This window comes from Procambarus clarkii, chromosome 15 (assembly GCF_040958095.1).
Source record: "Procambarus clarkii isolate CNS0578487 chromosome 15, FALCON_Pclarkii_2.0, whole genome shotgun sequence".
Lineage (NCBI taxonomy): Eukaryota > Metazoa > Arthropoda > Malacostraca > Decapoda > Cambaridae > Procambarus > Procambarus clarkii.
In genome coordinates, this window is record NC_091164.1 from 1,912,633 (window position 1) to 1,935,948 (window position 23,316).

Here is a 23,316-nt window from a genome sequence, read left to right on the forward strand (position 1 = left end):
CTTATCCTCTTCTCCCGGCCCCTTACCCCTCCCCTTACCCTCTTCTGCTGTCTTCTCACCCATTCCTGCCGGCCCCTTTTCCCATCGCGGAGTATTTTCCACACTTTTTTCTTCTGTTCCTCCTTGCATCCCAGTTCTCAGAACCCATGGTTATGACACACACACACACACACACACACACACACACACACACACACACACACACACACACACACACACACACACACACACACACACGCACACACGCACACACACACACGCACGCACACACACACACACACACACACACACACACACACACACACACACACACATCGTTGTGATTCATACATCGGTGGCTATGTGGATAGCACGCTGGACACGTAATTCTGTGATACGGGATCGATTCCCGGCGCCGGCGAGAAACAAAAATGGGCAGAGTTTTTTTCACCCTGATACATCTGTTACCTAGCAGTAAATAGGTACCTGGGGGTTAGACAGCTGTTACGGGCTGCTTCGTAGGTGTGTGTGTGTGTGTGCGCGCGCGCGTGGAAAAAAATTAGTTAGTAACAGTTGATTGATTGACAGTTGAGAGGCGGGCCGAAAGAGCAGAGCTCAACCCCCGCAAGCACAACTAGGTGAATACAACTAGTTGAATACACACACACGCGCGCGCGCACACACAGACTGTATTTTAATAGAATGTCAGAAAAGGTTTGATAATGTCCCCTGCTCAAAAGGCTGCTATTTAAGCTAGCGAAGCATACTGGTTTATCGGGAAGAGTCGTAATGGGGGTCAGAGAGTACCTCTCGGGAAGAAAGCAAAAGGTTACAGTGAGAGCGGAGGTATCAGAGTGGAGAACCTCAAGGGTCAGTGATGGGGGCCCATCCTGTTTCTAATATATGCCAATGACCTGACAGAGGAAATTGGCTCCATTATCAGTGTTCGCAGATGAGATAAAACTAATGGGTAGTGCCAGGACACAGATACACTATGATCCATTGCAAAGGGATTTCCACACACACTTTACAGGTGATCAGGAAAATGGCTGCTATAATTTAAACAAGGCAAATGCAAAGTTATGAGGTTTGGAACAGGAATATGAAGACCAGTACAGCAGTGTAGGATGAAAGTAAGAAATATTCTTCAATCAGAAAAGGAGAAAGACCTGGGAGGAGACATAACCCCATATCTGATACAAGACATTAGCAGGATAACTGCTAATAAAAACTGCTAGCCGTATAACAGCAGTATATGGCAGACTGGCCAGCGTCCGTGTATCTTCCAGAAACTTGGACAAAAGGGACTTACCGGGACCTATATACAGCGAAGGTGAGAACCAAACTTGAAAATGTACCACCAGCATGGAACCCTCACCTGGAAAAGGACAAGAAAAACTATGAGGTGCAACGATATGCATTGATGCAAGTAACATCACAAGACACATGAAGTCCCATCATGTAACCCTGATCAACATGGGTTGAGAACAGGACGCTCCTGCCTTCCACAGCTGCTATACCACTATGACATGACCTTGCATACCATAGAAGACGAGCAGCGCGCCGGTGAAATATTCTCACATTTCGAGAAAGCGAAATGTGAGTTATGTGACCATGGTGTTATTGCATACAAAATGCGCACAAAAGGCATTATTGCTAGAATAGGAAGATGGATATTTAATTTTCTAGCGAATAATCCAGAGTATAATAGTCAACAAAGTGAAATCTGGATCATCCGCTGTGATTCTCTGATCAGACCTCCAGGGTACTGTGCTTGCTCCAGTACGTTTTTCATTCTCATATCGGATATAGACAAGAACACAAACTATACTACCGTATCTTTCTTTGCAGATGACACTTGGATTTTAATGAGAATAGACATTATAAAGGACACAGCACACCTGCAAATCAAACTGAAGTAAATCAGGTCTTTCAGTGGGCCACATAAAACAAATTTAATGATGCCAAGTTCCAGCTCCTGTCGAGAAAGTTTCATAATAATTTACACTTGGAAAGAATTAGTGACTGGTTCCAAATCTGCACAGGGAAATTACTCCTTACGAGACCAGAAGGCATGGCAGGAAGTGCAAAATAGCCCCGTTGAAAAGCAGAGATGCAATAGATATGATGAGAGAGTTCTTATCGTTGTTCTATCAACGATAAGGAACAAAGACTTCAACACTCACCCTCTAATTATAAGAGGCATAAGCCGACCTTTCACGGTATTCAAACGAAAATTTGATGAACACTCAGAAAGGATACCTGATTAACCAGGCTATGACTCGTACGTCAGACTGCCATCACCTGCGTCTAAGAGCCTGGTTGATCAGGCCAACAAGAAGGCTTGGTCAGAGACCAGGCAGGAACATTGATTTCCGGAACCAACACAAGGTAGACAAAGTAGGCAGGTTTGATACACTGTATTAGGCTTACGGCTTCCAGAAGAAATGAGGAATTGTCAGCATTATAAAGGATATGCCCAACAGACCACTGGAACATTATCTAACAGTGCGATGTTACAAATCAAATCAGATTACCTCATAGATTTATCAACACAGAATAAAACACATTGGATATAACCTTAAAATCAACAATCGTAAAATTCACCCACGGTCCAAGTAATACAGACATTAGCAGAGAGCGCGCCAGAGGCTTAGGACTCGCGCAAAGATATCCCTGGGGGAGGAAAAAACAAGAAAGAAAAGAAACTCGGACCCCGCTAAAGTTCAGGCCAAAATTCATGGTGCTGACTGGCGGAATTTTACCTCACTGCACTGTGTGCGAGGTATCCCTCACCCAGACACTGAGCGCTGCACCTTCCTCTCCATGAATTCTTTTGTGCTGTAAGCCGCTCGCACGCACGAACTCATGCACGCGCACGCACACGCACACACACACACACACACACACACACACACACACACACACACACACACACACACACACACACACACACACACACACACACACACACACTTTTTCACAAGACTTGATAATGGTCCAGGACGGACCGAAACGTCGTCACTTCTCCATCTTCTGAGTTGTGGTTCGGTCATCACTTCTAAGACGGCATAAAATTTTAAAAAAATTATTATAATTATTTTATGGAAAGTTTTCAAATGCGAAATAAACATTGCCTCTGAAATCGAGGAGTTATTCCGGTTGTCGGGGACAGGAATCCACTACTTAGGCTTAGCCGAGGACCCTGTGCTTCAGGGGCCAGATTCACAAAAGCACTTACGCAAGCACTTACGAACGTGTACATCTTTCCTCAATCTTTGACAGCTTTGGTTACATTTATTAAACAGTTTACAAGCATGAAAACTTCCCATTCAACTGTTGTTATTGTTATAAACAGCCTCCTGGTGCTTCGGAGCTCATTAACTGTTTAATAATTGGAAACAAAGCCGTCAAAGATTGAGAAAAGATATACAAGTTCGTAAGTGTTTGCGTAAGTGCTTTCTTGAATCTGGCCCCAGGACCCAGAGTGTTGAAGATATGATATACAAAAGCACTCACTCATGTGCTGGATACTTTTTTTGTTGGAAAAGTTTACTCCAAAGAGTACATTTTCATTGGTTAATTTAACACTACTTGTTGAGCCTGTGAAATGCGGACGAATGTCATCAGACTGAGAAAATATCTTTAAAAAACAATAAAGATATATAATATATAAAAGTGTATTAATACATTTGAGTAAAGTTACTGGAGGTAAATTGATATTTTAACCTGAACATAAAACAGTACATTTTTTTCTCGATTACTTCACTGGTAAATTGTCACGAATATCATTTGTTACTGTATAGTTTCTCCTTTTGTTTTCATGTAAATTGTGGATGGAACACATTTGACTATTATATTCGGCCATGGAAAATGAAATTCAGTATTTATACCTCATGCAAAATTCATGTATTGGTTGGTTCGTGTGTCGACATTGTGAGGCGTTACTATGCAGGGGCAGAGAGAGATCGCCAACACATTTTCAATTTCATAGTGTATTGATTTTTGAACTGGAAGAAGGTAAGAATAGGTGTATATAACAAATTTTGTTAATAACAGGTTTCTGAATTTAGATGCTTGCCGATATAATACACGATACATTTTGAAATGTTTAACACCGATGAGCGTATACATTCAGTCCCTGTTGAAAGGTGTACAGTCTTAATTAGTCTATTATCGTTAGTTGTTTTACGAGGGTAGAAATAGCCTAAGCTACTCTATCATTTTGAGATGTACTTCCTTTTCTCAATAAACTTACTTGAACTTGAATTAGTTGTTTGAAAAAATGTAAAAGCTAATTATAGTACTTAAATATGGTCACTATTAACTAAGTACTTGTTTGGTAACATACTGCATGTGTAAAGGAAGAAATGTATTTGTTTTTGCATGTGTAAAGTAAGAAATATATATATATATATATATATATATATATATATATATATATATATATATATATATATATATATATATATATATATATATATATGTGCCTAACCTATGCCTATATATGCACAGTATGCTAAAATCTTAAAATATTAATTTATATTTAAGAAATTTCCTGTTCTGAATGAAAAGCATGTAAAAATTTATGAATGCGTCTGTGGGGTCGACCGGTGGATGTAATGGACTTGAGTCGAGGACGGGTTGCTGTTGAACGCGGCTGCTGGCAGCCTGCATAAAAGCCTTGTTCAAGTATCCCTTGGAGGTATTAATTGAGTTCTATTTTGAACGCCGTGAGAGGTCGGCCAGTTATGCACCTTATTTATAGAGGGGGATAGTATTGAAACAACCTGTCCACTGGAATAGTACATCGCAGTTTGACCTATAAATCCTCTAAGGCTATAAACTGATGTACTAAAAATCATAGCGACTCTCAAAACTAACAATGTCCCGTTTTCTATCCTTAAGCCCCCGGTTAGGTTAAGTTCTGTTAATTGAGTACATTACTTCCGTGACACTGAATGCTCCTGAGGACGGGCTAATTGAAAAGTCTTGGACCCTTTATTGTTCATAGAATTCTCATCTCTCAGCGTACCTGTTGCACCGCTGCTTTTCAATGGAACAATTTTGCACATCCTGCTAGGTGGAGAGACCATTAGACCTCCTGGTCTGATGTGATATTATTTTCCCTGTACAGATTTGGAACAAATCCCTCTAATCTAATAATAAATGTAGATTATTATGTATCTCTCGCCCCCATGCGCTCTATAGAATATATATTTATAGATTTGTTCGGTCCCAATAATTTGGATGGTTTACCAATGGGTGGTTTATTGAGTGGATTCTAGTTCATTTAAGTCATGTCTACGATGTCAAATAATTGAAAGTGTTAATATATAATTTCGCCGAAAGCTAGCTTATCAACCTTAACTAGTTTCTCATACTTAAGTCATCCAAGTTTGAAATTAGTAATTACTTATTTCTGGAATGAAAGATATTCTGGCTTTTTACTTCATAAATTTATATATAAACTTAATAAAGTAAAATCATTTTTAGCCATTCTTAACTCACATAAACGATACGTAACCTTATCCTACTCAACACAGCAAATTTAAAATAAGTAATTAAGATAATTTCTTTGTTTAGATTCATTAGGCTCTAAGTGCACGAACATCATTAAAGGCAATTTTTGCAACCGTTCTCAAAATAATATAGACGTCATTAACCTTATTATATTACATCTTGGCCGCCAGATTTCACGTCTGTTTTTCGTATTAGTATCCTGCAGTATTAACCAGTTAAAAACAGAACTCGTCCTTCATGGTGAGGACCACCGTCAAGCAGTGCTCTCTCCTGTAACACTGAAGAGGCGCCCGTGATGAACCCCATCACTCTCAAGTGTTAGATAATTGCCAGTCCCGGGAACTCTCCACTTCTGCTTCTCCTCTCCCTGTCAGTAGATTGGCAGGAACGTAAAGAATTTGAAGAATTCGAAAATTAGAAAATGTATTGCAGGATTAACAGAATGAAGTAGAGGGGAGAAAAGGAGAGGTTAGAGTTGGTTGAAGTCCGAGAAGCAAAGGTAAGGGGGAACACGAGAGGATATTTAGGAAATAAGAATTATGAGAATTTGGAGAGGTAAGACGAAAGGGTAAAATTAGAAGGAGCTAAGAGAAGCCATATGAGACATGAAGGGGGTAAGAGAAGTTGTTGTTTTAGAATCAGCTACTGGGAACAACAAGTTCCAAGTAGCACGGGCTATGGTGATCCCGTAGTGGACTTCCTGCCACAGGAGCGGGGCTGTAACTTGAGGGTTAAGAGAAGTAACCAGATGGATGGACAGAGAAGACAGGAGAAAAAGTTAAACCTAAGGGAAAATAAAGTGAGGAGAAATGAGAAGTAAGCAAAAAGGGAAATGGGAACCGAGGCTGTGTGAAGTAGTGGAACGTTAATGGAAGTCAGTGAGGCTGCAGACCCTTCTTATTTTTGTCCGTGTTTTATTTTCCCATAGTACATGATTACTTGCAAATTTGCAGACTTTGCCTTATTCGCAGCTGTTTTTAGTATAATCAGTATAATTGGAATATTGCAGTAAGGTATTCAGCGAGGTATCAAGACTATGCCGTGTAATTTTTGCTGATGTGTGTATAAGTTTAAGCAAAAACGTCTGCAATCATATGGTGAGTATATTGTAATCATCTCACGTCAGGTGCTCGCTCGTTGCTCGATTACTGCACTCCCGGCGGCAACGCATAATTATCGCGCACTACCCGGTTGCATGCTTGCCGCAATTGTCGTTAATCATACCATTGTATGCAATGCCAATAACGCACCGCAGTTGGTCTTTAATATAACCTAATTACAGTGGAAGTGTTAATAGAGTTCTCATGACGAAAGAGCATCGTATGAAGCACAAACACTGTCATCATTGTTCATCAACGTTGTTGTTTATGGTCTGATGATCGTCCATCAAGTGGTTGTGGAGATCCCTTATATTTTACATTCAGACATTGTTCTTCACCGTGATTATTACTGCTCCAATAATGGTAAAAGTGGTGGAATATTTTTTTTACTTTTATGAACGTCATGAAACATAAGTCATTCAACAGAGTCTGGCTATATAGATGAAATAATTTTACAAATGGTGTAATTCATGTTCAAATTACTGCATTTTATATATATATATATATATATATATATATATATATATATATATATATATATATATAATGGGGTACCACCTCTGGTTGTTTGTAGGGATCCATAGCCTCGAAGAAGACGATATGCAGCACCCGGGAGAGCCTTGGCGGGCTCTCTCGTGCACTAGCACATATTGTCTTCTCCTACCACCCTCCTTTATATATATATATATATATATATATATATATATATATATATATATATATATATATATATATATATATATATATATATATAATATATATATATGGAATTTATTGTACAAGACTACATGATTACAAATATACTGAATGATGGCGACCGCATGGGACACAGATTCTTTGTGGTGTGAGTGCGCCCAGTGCTGGGATAATGGTGGTATTATGGCGGGAGGAGCGCGGTGTGCCCTACTGTCTGTTGCAGGCAACACTGGAGGTCAGGCAAGGGTGACTTTCAGACTCTCTCACTCTCTCTCTCCCAGGTTTACGTCGCCTTTCATACATATGCTATTGCTGTAATTACGTCCACCCTCCTCCACGCTGTTTCCAACTCTCACTTGGGACTAACTGGACCTAAATATCTTGCTGCACCCACCCCACTGTCAGCTGTCTTTTCCTGCACCTCCTTCATGCCTTCGCTCTTTTTGTTTTTTGCTCCTTGGTTCTCTTTTGTGTGTGTGTGTGTGTGTGTGTGTGTGTGTGTGTGTGTGTGTGTGTGTGTGTGTGTGTTTTGCTCTTCTCGCTCAACAGGTGGTATTTTTAACATTTTTGTCAATATTTTTTTTATTAATCTCATAAATTTATAATCGTTATTGCTCTTTCGAATGCATTATATTGTACTTGTTTTATGTTATTTGTTCTTGTTTGCAGCAAGGAATTAAATTATTTATTTTGTTATTGATATATTTCTGCTTAAGTATCGTAAAAATTCTACAATTCATAACCATATTTCGCCTAGAACAAGAGCTGTAGCAGCCCACAGCAGCGCTATTTGAGTGGGCCGCTCCTTTAAGGAGCATAACCCCCCCCCCCCCACGTTGGGTTGTAATTTTCTGGAGTTATTTCTGAGGATGAACAAGGCTACTCAGGCGCCCTGAAGCACCGTGTTGTTTCTTCCGGGAAATACGGTCCGTATCAAGTGTAGAAGTCACAATACAGTAACGTAAACAAATACACAGCACTTGAGCAAATCAACACATTTGTGAAGAAAATTTGAGGTTTCGGTGACCCGAGGACCACTTGTGGCTTGATAGTGGTTCAGGAGCCGACACGTTTTCCTGTTTTTCATCTCCAATTTGCGCGTTGCCACGTGAGGTCTGAGTGACGCTGCGGGCGACGAAGACTAACAGCCTCATAGACCAGGGCAACTAGTCCCAGGCTAATACAAAATATATAGAAGAACTATCGAGAGTGTCAACAGATAATAGTTATAATTTATATATGTATTATATGAATAAGAAGATGCTTCGCTTGCATATCTGATCATTATAAGCCCCAAGGCGGACGAGAATATATTTTATGTTCATTATTATGAAGAGAAACACAAAACTGAAGGGAGAGTTTATTTGTAGGTGTTTCGCGTGTAAGGGCTTATCTGGCTGCTGTCAACACTGCTTTCTACTACCATCATCGTTCATAATACAAATACTCATAAAGATTTATTTATATGCACCTCAATAGGAATTATACTTGCTAAGCACAACATTCAAAGTATTTATATATATCAAATGAGAAAAAGAGAGGGTTCAGAGTTCTCTGTTTCCCCAAGTTGAACTCAAACACCTAAACGCAGCATAACAAGTATTGTGTTCTTCAAGGGATAATTTTTGGTGCACAATTTTCCTCAGGTTGATTACGTGCACGACCAGGACAGTGAGCATTGCTAAGTATTTTGTGTATCATACAAAACCGGACAGCTGTTGTTTAACATTCAGCTACTGGGAACAAAACGTTCCAAATAGCACGGGCTATGGTGAGCCCGTAGTGAACTTACCTGACACAGGAGCGGGGCTGTAACTTTGAAACGGACAGCGTTGAGGCTAACGCCATCCCTTCACACTGTCTTGGCGATTCTAGGTCAAGGGCAACATATACTCAACCATTTTATAACACGTACAGTTATATCATAAACGTATGCATCTTTTGTTTTTCTCCTTAAGATAAGCACAGGCACACAAGTAGGGTGCTACTGTCGTCATGGTAAAACCATTTGCTTTGGCGAACCGCGTTTATGTTCTATAATTGGGCTGGATTATACGGGCGGTAGCTTTAGCGGTCACTGGAGTGAGTCATTCTGGTGGTGTGAGCTTAGGGCATGGTTGAAGTGATGATTCGACCCACGCTCAAGATCCCGAGCTCACAACACATCCCTCAGTGTGATCATGGGACAAGGCACGTGGCCAATAGCACACTTTTCTTATTGAGAGGGACACTTAAATGATGGGAGTTAGTTGGCTCTGTCGAACACTCACTCCTCTGGTAAACGGTTTTTACTCTGTGGGTACCGTTTCTGCGTCGTTAGCTTACGTTATTGTTACTGTTGCTGCGTCTTTAGCTTCGACATTGGGTATTGCGTTGTTAGCTTACACAGTGGGTACTGTTGATGGGTCGTTAGCTTATACTATGCTTACCGTTGCCTCTTCGTTTGCCAAGCAATAAAGTTTACCCTATAAATTCACGCCAAAATTAAAGTTTTCTGTGCCGTAAAAGTAAGTCATAAGAACTTTTGTTACAAATTTGTGATGGTCGTTTGTTTATAATAGTCACCTTAGTTGTGGGTTCCTTTTCATTGCGCTTTTGTTCTTTAAAAGGATGACTTTTAGTATTCTTCCTTATGACCTTTCACTCATGTACTCTTCACTTGACTAAAGGTTGCCTCAGGCATCATCTTTCATTGAACTGAATGTCGCACTGAAGCCTCGTATTGTGACACACGTCTCAAAAATCATTGCTCCTCCCACTTCTGCCTCTTATACAGACCGAAAACTTGTACTGTATTTCGAATTTACGATTTAGGACTCCTTTGGGAAAGTCCAAGCGATTATATACTTTAAATATAATTGTTCATATAGTGTCATAATAAACCTAGCTGTTTATATTACAGTATAATTTGTTGTTATACTGATAAGTATTAGGCTATTATTAGTAGGTTACCTTGAGATGATTTCGGAGCTTAGTGTCCCCGCGGCCCGGTCCTCGACCAGGCCTCCACCTCCAGGAAGCAGCCCGTAGCAGGTGTCTAACTCCCAGGTACTTATTTACTGCTAGATAACAGGGGCATCAGGGTGAAAGAAACATTTTGCCCATTTGTCTCCGCCTCCACCGGGGATCGAACCCGGAACCTTAGGACTACGTATCCAAAGCACTGCTGTCCACCCAGCTGTCAGGTGCCCTAGTATATTATTATTATTACCGTTTTCATTTATAAAGGTATTATGTATCTTGTTTGAAGGAGTTATATACTTGAAGTTGTGTACGCTGTGAGATATATATATATATATCACTGTGATATATATATTTTATATATATATATATATATAAAATATATAAAATATATATATATATATATATATATATATATATATATATATATATATATATATATATATATATATATAATATAATATAATATAATATGCGAACAAGCCTGAATGGTCCCCAGGACTATATACAACTGAAAACTCACACCCCAGAAGTGACTCGAACCCATACTGCTAGGAGCACTCTGCTGGCGTACAGGATCCCTTAACCGCTCGACCAACACGACTGGACAAAATATAATATGTATATGTGTGTGTGTGTGTGTGTAAATCACGAAAATTAATATGTGATGAAAAATGTGACAGTGTCAGGCCACGGAGGAAGAATTGAAACAGGAATTTCCTTAAGTACTTTCGTATTTAATAATACATCTTCAGAAGGATGAAGATGTAATCCTCTTGAAGATGTATAATTAAATACGAAAGTACCTAAGGAAATTCCTATTTCAATTCCTCCTTCGTGGTCTGGCAGTGTCATTTATATATATATATACATATATAAGATATAATTATATTGATCAGAGATAGGCTATTACTATAAATAATCATAATTACATATTTTAAATGTACAGCTATTTATGAATAATAGTTTTTAACTTGATTTTCAGTTTAGGGTAAGCGAAGGATAGTGTTCTCCTTCGAGTCTACTCTTCTAGACAGTGTGGAGGGCGGGGAAGTGGGGGAGAATACACACAATTGTATGATTGATTAGATCAGGGAGTGGGAAGGGTGGGGGTGGGGAGAGAGAGCTAGATAAATCGCCAACGACTTTGGACAGTTTCGAACCCTTGGCAGAGAGGGTTGTCTGGTCACCGATCCTTAATTATTTTCTCCTGATCACCCAACAGTAATTGAGAACGTGGTTGTAAACCTATTGGCGGGTCGTATTTCAAGGAAACTAGCAAGGTAGGGTTTGATATGACTTATGGAAAGGGAATGTTTAAAACCCGCTAGTAGAAGTCAGATGTCGTCTATGCCTTTACCCATCTGTTAATATACTTGACAACTAGTGGTAGAAGCCAAGGGAAGAGGCGCTCACGGTCTAGGTCGGTGGTAAGGGCTCGCCCACGTCTGCGGTAGGAAAAAAAAACTGAATGAAAAAGGAAAGTCATACAGTCGTATTATGAGAATCATAATTTCCTTTTCTGGATTGCGAAAAGATAAATGAATTTAGATTCAGCTCTATAATAGATAGTAAATGTGTAAATATTTCATTCAAAATTATCTGCTACCAGAAATGTTAAACCAAATGTTCCCCAGTTCCCTAACTGTGTATAATGCGGGTAAATGTAACCTTTCCGCCGCCGCCCACTGGATAGGGAGGGGATCCAGTGAGGTGGGGGTGGGGGGGGGGGAGGAGTGTTCGTGATAAACAAATTATATTATGAAACTAGCTCACCACAAATGTAAGTTGCCTCGCTTACAGACTCGCTTGTGGTCGCTCTCAAACCCATTGTTAATATATACATTAAACTTTGTAACTGTATAGCTGATCACGGTGTAACATCGCTGTGACCTGAAGAGGCCCCAGACAGTTTCTTAATTGAGCCAATTACATACAATTTGATTTTGTCTGTCTTGAATTCCACACCCTGCTAGCCATCGGGAATCGAACGCTGGCCCTGCATGAACCTTTGAGAATCGAACGCCGACTATGGAAGGGCCTTTGGGAATTGAATGCCGTCCCTGCAAATACCGTCGGGGATCGAGCGGCGGTGGAAAGGTTATAATTACGTGCAAGTTCTACCTACAGTTAACAACTTGGGATAACTTGCAGAAAGATAGTAAGGTCCTACCACACTCCAGTGAGTGCCTACCACAAGGAACATAGCAGTAAACTGGAGAACAAGTTAGCACACAAAGCTGGATAAGTGAACATCAGTATGATCTAAGCTGACAACATTAAGGGTTGGAGGGCCCAGCTTTCATCACAGCGTCAGAATTCTCCAAACATTTACACATCCACTTACAGAAACATGCACATTTTTCTTTATCGTCACAGCTTTATTGAATTTAGTAAACGGTTTATGGGCTTTTAAGCACTACGAGGTTGTTTATAACAATAATACCCTTAGAGTGTGACGTTTCGAAACTTAGTAAATACTTAATAAATGTAAACAAAGTCAGCTTGATTAGGAAAGATGTATATGTTTCGCAAGTGAATGCTTAAATGTTTGATGAGTAGTCACGGACTGCCTTGACTGACACAAACTCGTCTTCAGCGCATCTTTTGTTTGTGGGAGGAGGTTGGTGGTCCTACCCACCATTCTCCTTGTTGTGGCCACATTCCTCTTCCCCTCCCTCTTATCTTTGTTCCTTACGCTGCGTTCTTGTTTCCCCTCGACACTCAGGAGCTATTATATTGGACCCGGAGTAACAGTTGATACACTCGGTGTGTGGAGTAACAGTTGGTGTGTGCCTGTGCGTGCCGATCTGGCTTCTCCCTGCCTGCCTGCTTGTGCACTCACCCGGTAACCCTTGACTCTTTTATGTTGGTACAAAGTGCTCGGGAGAGGCAGTGGTCAGGTTTTTGGGCCCAGGTTTTATTGTGTGTATTTACCATCTGTATTTACTATTTGTGCCTGCAGGCTCGCTCTCTTAGCTCTTGTAAGGCACATACAGGCCTCTCCAACCGACGGTTGTTTAATGTACTCACTCCCAACCCATTTTCAAATCAAATCAAATGTTTATTCAGGTAAAGGTACACACATAGATGAGTTACAAACATAATGTTGGATTTATAGATAGAGCAAGTACATTTAGGCAAGTACCTAAAGCCACTAATACGCACAGCGCTTCGGGTATTTTTTATCTATCATATCTACTATATATATTACACGCAGTCACAGGATACAGCCCACAACAGCGGTCTAAATATCAAATACCTATTTACTGCTAGATAAACAGGGGCATCAGGGTAAAAGAAACTGCCCATTTGTTTCTGCCTCGGCCGGGAATGGAACCCGGGCCCTTAGGACTACAACCCTCGAGCGCTGTCCACTCTGCCATGAGACCCAGTAGTGTGTGTGTGTGTGTGTGTGTGTGTGTGTGTGTGTGTGTGTGTGTGTGTGTGTGTGTGTGTGTGTGTGTGTGTGTGTGTGTGTGAAAGAGAGACAACGAACAAGAGTATGAAAGGAAGAATGAGAGAAAGAGGAAGGAGAGGGAAGCAAGCATGCAAGTGCCTGTTGGAGGTTACGTCACCGGGTCTGGCAAGGTGGTTTATTAGCTTCCAAGTTTGTTTGTATTTTAGTGAGAGCACCTCAGTCCTAACCAGGCTGGGTGTGGGTGGAATGGCCCCGTCCATGCTTGTGTACGACGCACGCACGCACGCACGCACGCACGCACACACACACACACACACACACACACACACACACACACACACACACACACACACACACAGAGGCACAGGCACTCACGCGTACACAGGGAATAACGCACACTCAGGTACTCACATACAGACACTCCTGTAGACAAACCACTCACACATAGGTAAGTATACGTACATATACACTCCAACATATACACTCGTAAACAAGCATGAAAGCGCGTGTGCATGTACATACACCCACACTCACGCCTTTTTAATGTTAATTTCTTCAATTTGTTTACATCTGCTAAGCAGAGCACAGACTTTCACTGTAAATCAGGGAGATTCGGAATGGAAACAACAGTTGTGCAGCAGAAATGCAAAATCTGTGGTGCTTGAAATTCGAGTAGCATTATAAACCCCTGTTTATAATTGTTTGAGTTAAGGAAAACATTATTTATCAAATATAGCTGGACGGTAGAGCGACGGCCTCGCTTCATGCAGGTCGGCAGTTACAATTCCCGACCGTCCAAGTGGTTGGGCACCATTTCTTCCCCCATCTCATCCCAAATCCTTATCCTGACCCCCTTCCCAGTGCTATATAGTCGTCATGGCTTGGCGCCTTCCCCTGATAATTCCCTCCCTCCACCACCTTGCACTAGAAAGATTACGTAAGTTTAACGGTTGGTAAATGTTATTCTTATTGTTTGATAAACAATTTGACAAGTAAGTCACAGCTGTGTCTGAGGATAAGTGACAGGATGAACAACCCAGCGGGTTTTCTTCCTATGGGGAGGGAGGGAGGGGCGGGTGGATGGGGGTGCTGTACATGCAGGAATGACGGAATGTTCGCTCTAAGGATGAGTGACGCTGCCTAATAAATTCGCCCATCGGGCAAAATTTAAATAATTCGTTTCAATTTGTTGCATTAGGTTGATTTTCCAAGCCGAGTCTGCATTTTCAAAGGTTGGTTTCAAAATATTGTATACATCGTTCTGAAGCAAAATTGTCTAGGTTCATGAAGGCCATCCATACCCTATCCGTTCGCCAGGGTCGCGAACGCTAAAGATGTAACTCTACTAATATGTCAAACAGCCATCAGATTTGAGGGAATGTCGACTCCCAGCTTTTTCACTTGAGACGAAGTAGTTTCCCATTCACCCAATACTACTGGGGTCTTCTTACTCTTGATGCTAACTACATAACTGCAATTTTCAGGATTGAATTTCAGTAGCCTTTTCTTCTACCATCTCTGACATCTTTCAGAATCCTGTTACAGTCTTTTATAATCTTCGACTGTATCATGTGTTTTATTAATTTCGCCAATTAACTACTTCTGGTGTTCGGTGGCGGGGTTTACAGAGCTGCACCATCAAGTTGCTCCTTCCTTCTGCTCTCCCAGCAATGTTGTCTCTGGTTGCGTGTTGTAGTTGGAATGCGCTTCATGTGTTTTGTTTACAGTTGTAATACATCTCTTATAACGGGTGGCAGTAGTGTTTCTTTCCTTTCTTACTTTTTTGGTGTAGAGAATGTTGTACAAGTGTTTACTTGTATATTTTAACACTTGTAGACAGTTAACATATATAGAAACAACTCCTCATGAAAATAAGACTGCAAGAAACACAACAAAATAGTTGAGTGAATAGTATGACCTCGGAAAAAATTATATGTTGCTCTTACGTCCAACAGATGGTGCTGTTTTTCAAAAAAGCATGTTTTTTCCTGTCACAGGGGAGGCACTATATATATAGTAAGTATATAAAAACACGTGCCTATTCGAATGCAACGTTGTTTCAAAATTTCAAACCAATCGGGAAAGAGGTTATATAGGCATTATATTTTATGTATATATTTTATGTATATATTTTATGTATATATATATGTTTGTCCAAAGTAGGACAGACGTTTGGGGAGTTAGCCTCACCCAACATTGTAAGATGATACATGGGGGGTAATGAGTGCCATAGGCCAGGCGGGGTCGGCCCCAGTGCCACCATTCATGAAATATTGGCATCTGTAGCGACACCATGCTATTTTCAAAGAATACAATATTCCTTGAAAATGTGCTAAACGGGAAAGCGCTCAGATTATTTTCCTTTTTATCTCTTATGTGGATACTAGCGCATGTTTTATGTATTTGTGTATTATATATATATATAAGTGCTAAACATTCTAGCGAATACGGGATAAACTCGCCCAGGGCCTTGATTCCGCTGCGTCCTGAAATTGCTTCAGGTCTTGCAAACTTTTAAAATTAATGTATTGAGCCTGGCAATGTCGCCCGGGACCACCATTCCGGCCACGCGCGTTGGTCTGGCCAGCTGGCTTGGATTATTATTCCCCGGCCAGGCGAAGTTAGCAGGGGAATGGTTGGGGTGTTATACCTGGGTGGTGTGCCCGTCTGTGGACACGAGCGGGTTGGTGGAGGTGTTATATTGTGATGACTTCGGGGCTTAGAAAAGGGCCTCGATCAGGCCTTCTTTTTGTTCCACGTCCCCAGGAAGCTGCCCGTAGCAGCTGTCTAACTCTCAGGTACCTATTTACTGATAGGTAAACCGGAGCATCAGGGTGAGAGAAACTCTGCCCATTTGTTTCCGCCTCCGCCGGGGATTGAACCCGGAACCTTGGGACTACAAATCGCAACTACGGACTACGGGGACTACGAAACGCAAAGCGTTTCTGCCCGAAACGCTTTGCGTAATAGTGGCTTTAGGCATTGTAATGTACTAGCTCTATCTATTAACCCAACAAACTTTGTAAAATCTCTTTATGTATGTACCTTACCTTAATAAACATTTATTTATTATTTTTTTATTTATAAATCCCGAGCGATGTTCACTCAGTCGTCAGGCCCCTCAGGTGTGATGATGCGAACGATATATGACTAGACAGGGACAGGAGTAGGAGAGGATTGCCGGTAGTTTTATAGTGATAAACGGTTCCGAGCAATAACTACATACATAGTACCTGTTTTTCAATAAACTTTATGCTCTGTTTTGACTCATTATTTAATAATGATCATTACTAGTATTATTATCATGTATTTTAGTCACGTTCATATGGCTATGGAAATTCAGAATTTATAGAAGTGGGTCGGGGTGGCAACCATGCCAGTGGGTACAATATCCACGAGTGGTGTTGGTTTCACGTTGAATCGACGTCATCAACGTTGACTCAATGTTGATTACTTCGTCAACGTTGACTCAATGTTGATCAAGTTAATCCTGCTTTACATTTGCTTGCTCTTTAATATTGTGCCGACTGGGGAGTTGTCTTCCTTAAATTACCCAGCATCAGTCTTGATAGGCTAGCTGGGGTAAGCCTAGGCATGTACGATTCAGATTAAGCAAAAGTATTTGGTATTTGATGCTTGACAAATCTTGAGGACACTAGTCGATGTCACAGCACCGCTCCTGTGCCAGGTAAATCCACTACGGGCTCACCATAGCCCGTGTTAATTGCCCCGCTCCTGTGCCAGGTAAGTTACGGGCTCACCATAGCCCGTGCTACTTGGAACTTGTTTCGAGTAGCTGAATCTATAACAACAACAACATTGAGGACACTAAGCTTGTCCAGCAGCCTGTGAGGTACTAGAGCTGACACTCAGTGTGTTAGCGTGCCAGTCAGGTACTGAGGGCAGCGTGCCATGTAAATATTGAACACTTAAGGTGGCATATTCCACATGATTGTTTTATGATCAATGTCTAGTTTCGGTATACTGTATTTTTATTAACTATTGTCGCTTTATTGAAACTGAATTTCAGGTACATTTTTTATTATGTAAAAGAGAAATATATGTAGTAGATACAATAAAGGGAAAAATAAATTGATTAGAAAGGCGGGGTCAAGAGCTAATAGCTCAATTCTGCAAATACAAATAGTATATACACATTTGGGGGGGCCTCGCGGCTCAGTGGATAGCGCTCTCGGGGTCGTAATCCTAAGGGTACGGGTTCGATTCCAGGCAGAGGCAGAAACAGATGGGCAGTTTCTTTCACCCTCATGCCTCTATTCATCTAGCAGTAACTAGGTACCTGGGATTTAGATAGCTGCTACGGGCTGCTTCCTGGGGAGGTGTGTGTACTCACCTAGTTGTGCTTGCGGGGGTTAAGCTTCGGTTCTTTGGTCTCAACCGTCAATCTACGGTTGAGAGGCGAGAGCAAAGAGCCAAAGCTCAACCCCCGCAAGCACAACTAGGTGAGTACACACTCAGAGTTTCCCTTCTCTGATGTTTTGATATAGCTGCTTGGAGTGTGTTTGGAGGTAATTAAATCCTTTCTCGTTTATTTAATAGTGGAAAGTCATGATGGTCGTTTAGTATTAGAGGGATAAGCCAACATTATGGCCCAATAAGTAGGTAACGACATGGACGAAAATATAAGCACCAGCTGCAATTAACTGATCTCCCTTCATACAAAGTTACCTTTGACGCAGAATAGCACACCAAGTGGGCCATTGGAAAGGTCAGTCCCTGTATGTAATTTCACATGACTGACATCACTTGTTGTTGGGTTGTTATGCTGCTAGGCAATCAGAGGGACCTGCAGACAGACGACACACACACGAGGCAAGTACCTCTGGCCACCAACCTTCACACTCGACGACAAGCACCGGTTATCAAACTCTGATCCCTCTTGCACTCTCTTGTTTGTTTAACATTTGCATACTGCAAGCTCTAATTTACCCTTAAGGGAGATTATGCTATTCTTGGACTAGTCCAGCCCAGTAGATTCCTGTGTGTGCGTTTGGGCAATTACTTAAGTGTAGTTACAGGATGAGAGATACGCTCGTGGTGTCCCGTCTTCCAAGTACTCTTTGTCATATAATGCTTAGAAACTACTGACGGTTTTGACATCCACACTTTCTCACTTAACTTTGTATTGTGTTTATAATGATTTAACAGTTATAATTTATTATTATGAAACTGAGCATCCGAATGTTCAAGTATACTTAGTATTAATAAAGAGTAAAATTAGTTTATTATTTAGTATACCTCGAGAGGGTAGCAAATGTCATTGTTTTGCACACTTGAGAATGACCGATGTTACCTCTGGGGCTGTCCTGGTGTCCCGCCTCACAGGGCTGGGGGAGCATACAGAGGCTGGGCGCTTTTGGCTTGAACTCCGAGGCTATATATTTTTATAGTTTGTGGGTAAGGTAAGACTATAGTTATTGTAGATTATGATTATTATCATCAGTGTATCACATTTATTTTTACTTGTACATTCCGTGGGCTTAAGTGACTTTATATTTGCTAGTCTAGGTGGGAACTTACATGTTTGACGTCCACGTCCCCAGCTTATCACTTCACTTAGTCGAATCTTAACTGCAGTTAAGATTGGCTATACATTGTTACAATGGCTATACATTGTTACTAAGTTTTATGTATATTAAGCGGGTGACCAGTTTAACTTAACATCTAGCCAAGTCTAATTTACCAAGAGTCTTGTATAGTCTTACATTAAAAGATAAGAGTTTGTTCGTGCAAATAATGTTAATTGTGTGTGATTATAAAAATAAGACATATTAAGTTTGTATTTAATAAAATCTATAAAGTTCAGGCCAGTAATACGAAAAATAATAGTTATGGTATCATTAAGCGTATTAATAATTCTCTTTAGACTTGTGATGTAAAAAACCATCATTGCAGTCCCAGAGCCAAGGCCACAAGAGACGCTTTCACAGGTCTCTTGTATTGTGCGATTAATTTAATCAAACCGAACCTATTAACTATTGTGGCCAGGAATTGGTATAAATGTATTAAGGATAATGTCATGGGCATGACAAGGGTTTATACATTCATAATCATAACAATTCAAGTTGCATGTCTGATGGCGTATCCCTAGAGACCTTTCCCATGGGGCTCTACAAAACATTTTTTAAAAGGCTGCTAATTATGTTTAAACTCGTCCACTACGGGTTCACCATAGCCTGTGCTACTTGGAACTTTTGTTCCGAGTAGCTTACTCTAAAACAATAACAACGTTTAAACTCTATACGGCAATTTTTGAAAGAAAATCTTCAAGCATTTCAATTAGGTCAAGGATATCTGCCATTTGTTTAAAGGTATTACAGTATTTGGTTATAAATCAAATGATTGATTATACCCCCTATTACGTACATCTTAAGGGCGCCAGCTTAAGTCATCCTACACATAAGTACATTACAAAACCCCACAACTCGCAACCAAACATGCTATACATTTAGCTTCATAGGACACAGATACAACTTTCCCATTCCTCAATACACACAAACCAACAACATTGTTTTGCTGGAATTTGACTTTTCAGCCTACAAATTTGTAATACCCGGTACTTCATAGTCATATATTTTTACCGAGGCATTACAATGGCTGTTGACGCGCTGTTGCAACATTGATGTCAAATCACCGTGGTGGTTAGTTTGTAGGCAACATGGTAGGCAAATTTAAATGTTGTATTTATCGTCAGATTAGAACACATTTTCCTATTGTTTTAAAAATAATTTAGTTACTCCAAAGATATATAAAATTGTTACAAGTTACGTCAACATTTTCAAAATGCTGGAATATGTCTGATAATTTAAGTTGCATATAAAGTTTATAGTTTCTTATAAGAACTCGCAAACAAGGAGTTACCTCACGGGAGACATCTCCCGTCACGCAGGGTGCAGCTGCACCTCCACAAATCTCCTGTATCAGCTCTTGATGCTGGTAATGGCTCAAAAGGGCCCACTTACGGGCTATTCATGCCCGTGCCACCTTTTGGGTGGCTTAATCTTCATCAATCATCAGGAGTTACCTAGGTGGAGTTACAGGATAAGAGCTACGCTCGTGGTGTCCCGTCATTTTTCTTGGCTGCTACTACAAGATGACAATTGGTCTCGCCGACCAAAGCAAGATCAAAGGGATGGTTTGCAGGAGAATTTAAAGTCAACATCATGTAGAAGACATTTTGTCTCGGTGACAACAAAAGCATATCAGTTTATAATTATTGCCACGGACACCACTAATGATCTTATCACATTAATTATATCGGTTATTTATGTTCCTGGAATCCTGGCACAATGAAACCATTTTAGATCCAAAAAGAGTTTCGGCTTAATTTTTACACTTAGTCATTATTAGTCCAGATGAAAAAATGCATTTGCAACCTCTGTTTCCCGCACACCTCAAGGAACTTTAATAAAATTTATCTTTATCAAATTTATCTCCTTATTGCTTAACTCTTCATCTATTCATAGTAGGCCTACCCATATTACTATTTTATATATGTATATAATATATATATGTATATATATATATTTATATTATATCTATATATAATATATATTATCAATAATATATATAATATATCTCTATCTATCTATATCCCCCCTCTGCACGAACTTGTTTCTAGTCACATGTAGGCTTACTTTCATGTGCTGGCCGCGTCTGGAAACTTGACTTCGGTACCAATAGTCAAGAGTAAAGTAAATATTGAAAGCTAGTTTATATTAGCAAAAATAACCACACATGCACGCATACACCCACATATCATTGGTGGAAAATGCAAGCAATACATAACTTTCAGCGGCTTATCCACCAGTTGAAGTCTTTAGAGATAATCATTTACATCATTGTGGCTTTCTTCGAATACTTTATAATGCTAATGAAAACATGTTTCATGTTGGGTCGAAACAATAAGAGAAGACACTTAGGAATACCCTCGCCAAACCTCTCCTTATCACCTGACCGAATTTATAAACAAATTGGTACATTTCTTTAATGTTCGTTGTCCAGGGAATGGAAGCGTTCAAGGCCATATTAATCTTTACCTTTCAGGTCTGTAAGTAGTAAGCTGTTTAAAAATTGTCCAACGCCTTCAGTACTGTATAAAGTATAAGATATATTATAGCAAAACTATAGCTGCTAGAGCGAAAATATATGAACGGTGCCCAGTTACCCTCCCACTTAAGGCGCTCCCAGCAACCTCTTGGCGTACAGGGTTGGGCATAAACTTAACCATATATTGGTCTTAATGAAGATTCTGCGTTTAAGACTTTAATATCATGGTGAAGCTATGCATGAGCTTTGTAGTGCATTATGGTACATAACACAGGAGGAGTCAGGGCGTGCGATAGGTAGTAGTGGATTGTTCAGCATTTCCCCTCCCTCGAGCACCTCGGGTTCATCTTGAAGAGCACTCAGTACGAAACTGATTCGTGTGCCGCACACCATGTGGATCTGTGTTCGCCTTTCCGAGCGCGTATTATAGAGAAAGTACAATCCCGAGACCTTGACATTGGACCTTACAGTAATCATGGAGGTGCTGCTGAAAGGTCGGTGCCAGAAGACTTCCCCGCAGTTGTGTGTGTTGCGTGCAATGGGCTGATGCTTGCGTGTGAGTGTGTGTGTGAGTGAGTGTGAGAGGCGTGTCTTCCCGGGCGGTGGGTTAAGACGCGTGCGGCGGTGCCAGGTTGTCACAACAACCACCACAACAACTGCCCAACACAAATCCTTGCACTCATCTCCGGAGAATTTAGATACATTTGTAATGACTAATATCGACTATTATTCTATAAACACGTGTTTTCACAATGCTTTTATGGTTGCATTACTCGACGAATAGCACTGGGAAAAGTTTTAAAACTTGGGATGGACTTGGCAGCGTAGCCAGGTGTCTGGTCAGCTGAGCTGCTACCTGTTGAACTCACCTTGAAATACTACAATGCCTCTTAACTCTTAGACATAAACACACTTTTTGTTTCATTTACTTAAAAAATATATAGTTCAAATAATATAATGTATATAATGTTAAAGTTTCTGAGCTCAAAACTGTAATATATTTTTTTGCATGAATCAAAAAGGTGTGTAACTACCTTGGGGCTCAAATGTAAACGTGAGGAAATAAGTTATTTATTAGTTAGAAATAGTAAAAACATTATGTAAAAAGGCAAATTATGTTCAATTTTAACTTGAGTGGGGTTTAGGGAACTCAGTGGGTTGAAACGTAATGGCATGATCATTTTTTCTTGTATTGGATCTATGTATTGTTTCAGAAAATGTGTAAGTACAAACTGCCTTTAGACTACTTTTATGTATTAAATGAACTGCATTTACCATAGTCAAAATCAATATTTTAATTTGTGTAGGTTATCTATTTAACATTCTTTGTACTGTTCAGTAGGAATGTGAATATTTTACAATGGGAAATGATGCTGAAGTTTTAATACTGAAGTTTTAATTATAATGTTTCTTCAGGCGCCCCAGGCCTTCAGAAACATTACTAAGCCACCTACATTTATCCAGTACATTATTTGTGAATAATTTCAATATCTCTTCTATCATCCCCTTTCTTGTAACAGTACTGTATTAACTTTTGAAATCATATTTTATTGCATTCTAAAAAAT

The 23,316-nt window shown here is 40.2% G+C and overlaps 1 protein-coding gene across 1 annotated transcript in view; it reads left to right on the forward strand.

The window, feature by feature from the left end:
- The window catches only part of LOC123759134 (dystrophin), a 379,967-nt gene that overhangs the window by 34,196 nt on the left and 322,455 nt on the right, over window positions 1-23,316 (forward strand).